This window comes from Pinus tabuliformis, chromosome 3_1 (assembly GCF_031772625.1).
Source record: "Pinus tabuliformis cultivar Carrire ecotype Pingquan chromosome 3_1, CPIR1, whole genome shotgun sequence".
Classification (NCBI taxonomy): Eukaryota; Viridiplantae; Streptophyta; class Pinopsida; order Pinales; family Pinaceae; genus Pinus; species Pinus tabuliformis.
In genome coordinates this window covers 676654116-676657598 of record NC_142301.1, presented here as the reverse complement: position 1 = coordinate 676657598, position 3483 = coordinate 676654116, and the positions used below count along the sequence as shown (strand labels likewise).

Genomic DNA, 3483 nt, shown 5'->3' with positions numbered 1-3483 from the left:
CATATGCAAAACAGATGGAAGATTAAATTAACTACTTCGTATTCTCTCAGAACACCAATATTTTCTATTCAGGTAGAAACATCCACACTCAACTCCAGGGATCATTCATATTTGAACTGCAATAAAAATCGACAATGGGATTTGTGGCCAATGCTGAGTTTGGTTACTAGATTTCTTCATTGTCATACCACAGGAAAACTGTTGTCAGAATGTTCATTTCAAGTCCTCTATAAGGGATGTAGTTACTAGTACTCAGAAGTAGCAACCAAATTGAGCCAGAAGAGCTTTCTCCTAGCTGATATCTCCTACTCTTGGTACATGAATATTTTTCAGCGTAACCAGAGAAAAGGTATGATTGTGGCATTGCCTCAAGCAACAAATGAAATAAAAAAATATTGCTTACTTTTTGCAATCTTCCCCTACCTGAATACTGTCAACAACACACTGGTCACCAACATCTAAGGGATGCATAGTGAATACGAATGTGATTGTTTCCAAGATCATTTTGTTTGGTGTTCCTGAACCTGAAGTCTTCTCATACAAGCTGAGATGATACTAGTACAATAAGGTGGATAGTGGAAATCCCCAGAACAAGAAGAAATACCATTATGGAAATCTCCACAATGAAAATTGTCTTTGAAGTACGGTGCAGGCAATCAGCCACGATGGTCCAATGACCTCCTTTCTAGATAAATATGCCAAAAATATGTTTGTTGAGAGGTTGAAGAATTGCTTGCAAGTCTCTAACCAAAACTGTGTTTGTTGCCAATAGACTTCTAGACATTGACATTGTAGCAATCCCAGAGTTCTAGATAGAAAAAACAGTAGAGTTGTTTATATATCTAGTCTAGTTATTGGCTCAGTAAGCTCTGCAGAACATTATCGTCAAAACACTGGGCACTTAGGATCACCAGATTCATGGAAGCACAATGAAAGAAACTTTAAGAACACAATTGAGAATGCATGGCACCCAATCCAATTCTTAACAGAAGAATTTTTTTATATTGCCAGTGTTCCCACGCTGAAAAAGCCGCCTCGCTCTTCTTTTCGAATCTCAAAAGGTCTTCTTCCTCTTTATGCCTATAAGATATGCAATCTCAATACAATAAGAAAGTATACTCAAACTCGAAAGGGAATAACAACACATGTATCAATGATGGGTATGCAAAAAAGGATACCAATGTATCCTTACCTGGCCCCTGCCTTACAAGCATTCTTAGGAAAGCACTTTGCTACAACTTTTGTTTACAATTCATTTGCAATGTCAATGTCTGTATCATGACGGTTTATTTTGTGCAGTTGTTCAACATTATTGGCATTGAAGCTTACTTGCTACTGTAAGGGAAAACCAAACAATGAATAATTAAAACATAGTATACAGGTTTCTCTTAAATAAACTATATTGATGAATGATTTAAGTGCTGACATATGACACCTGCAACAAATCATGAATGGATGTCAAAGACTACCATGACAAACTTGGAGGTTTTTCTTAATAAGCCTGAAGACTTCTTTTGATTGGCAATATCTCTTCTCCAATAGCGAAGGTGATCATGCTTTCTGAACCTATTTTCTCAAAAGCCTGGAGACTTTTCTTGACCGGCAATGTCTATTCTTAACTTATTTTCTCTGTCCACCTCCACAAGAAAGTGTTTTCTCAATTCTGAGATCCCAAAAGTCCTTTCCCCCTTGTTCCATTCCATATTTTTATGGTCTTATCTGTCTTTTCATAACAAAATTTAAATCTATCCAGATGATCTTCCCTCTAAGATTTGTCATTTTCTCAACAAAAGAGTCGCTCTGAAATACTTTCAAAGATTAAGACACTCTATCAAATGTCATTAAGAGCTCACCTACCAGATATTCAAATGCTTGGTGTAAATGACGCTGAAATAAAGCATGAAAGCAAAAGAGCTCTACAGAGTATTCTCTATTTAGCCATGCCAGCTTATAAATTAATGACTCCCAATCCCTTAGCTTGTGAGAACATACCTGTCACGAGACGTAACCAAAATTGAGCTCTTTGGCGAAGTGCCTTCATTGACAAAAATGCAACTAGCTGATTGACATGATCTACATCATCTAAATATGAGGAAATGAACAGATTTAAGATGTTTTTAAGCATCTCTATAGCTTAATCAATATGGTCAATTTGTCAATCCAACTGCATCAAACTCTTAAGAAGTGAACAAGACCTAGGATCCACAGTAATTTGGAGACAAGAAAGAAAGTAGGTGGAAAAATCATCTGAAAAACCAAATTAAAATTAAGTCATTTACCCCTAAAACTTATACGCACTGACAAATTTGCACTCTGGTACTTTGAGTATTTAAAAGATCCAAATCTAAAGTACTTCTATAATAATGGATAATACAATCAGTATAGATCTATCTCCACTAATATATCAGTACAATTCCTATAGATCCATCTCCTATCCCCACAAAAATTTGCAGTGCTTGAAGATCTAATGAACTCTTTCAATACAGATTTATGTTCACAAAACGCTACAATGCATAATAGATCGGTGTATAAATACAACTTAAAATTTATAAAGAAAGATATACATGGCTAACCCGTTACACGCCTAGACTTGAATGTCAAAGAGGCCAGTTTTCCAATTTTCAAGCTTATGGAGTATCTCTTTTCTTTTTATGAATTTGCAATGCTTAAGCATACTGTCCGTATATCAACGTAGTCCATGAGAGCATGCTGTCCGTACATCAACATAGTCCATCAATATCTGTCCGCCATATCAAAAAGATTGCAACCATAAAACACTGGAATGATGGTGTGAGGACAAGTTCATCTAGGCAAGATGATAAAGAAGCTGTCATAATAGCCCCTTCAATCTGCGGAGTTAAGTTCTCGCCCTCATACCATTCCTGATAGTCAATAAATGCTCACAATCCATGGAAAATAAGGCGTTTGTAGAGATGGCTTGGGACTGTGTTCTTGACATCTGGGCCACGATTAAAAAAAAAATGCCTGGGCTTGTAGAGATATGCAGCTGTGGAGGTGAAGGGGGAGGCAGATGATGCGCCATGGGTAAATACAAGATATGCCGCTGTGGAGGTGAAGGGGGAGGCAGATGATGCGCCATGGGTAAATACAATGGGAATTAGGAGGAAACGACATCTTTTCAGTCTCGATTTTAGCCTAGTTTTGGGCAAACGAGGATACTGCCGGCCATGCCCCAGCAATTGGATCCAAATGGGGAAGAGGGTTGGAATGCTTGTAAAAATAACCAGGTAAGGAAGGATTTCAGAAGGAGACCAACAAATCTAGGTTATAGACCATTAGGAAGGAAGGAGTTCAGACGGAGACCAGAAATTCTAGGTTAGAAACATTATATATATAATTCCCTATATAGATACGTATATAAGTGTTGTATGCGTGGTTCAAAAACAGGGATAAAGTGTGATCATATCAGACGTTTAAGCTGGCGGTTTCACCTCTCTATTCCAATCAAAATTCGGTCAGAAT

General features: G+C 37.4%; 1 long non-coding RNA gene across 1 annotated transcript; it reads right to left on the bottom strand.

Annotated features, from left to right (window-relative positions):
• Positions 1-553: 553 nt before the first annotated feature.
• LOC149188914 (uncharacterized) lies at positions 554-3168 on the bottom strand. Its single transcript, XR_016256312.1, has 2 exons — positions 1193-3168; positions 554-1080 (listed from the first exon to the last, which is right to left on the bottom strand). It is a non-coding gene; the product is annotated as an uncharacterized LOC149188914 (long non-coding RNA).
• Between the last annotated feature and the right edge of the window lie 315 nt (positions 3169-3483).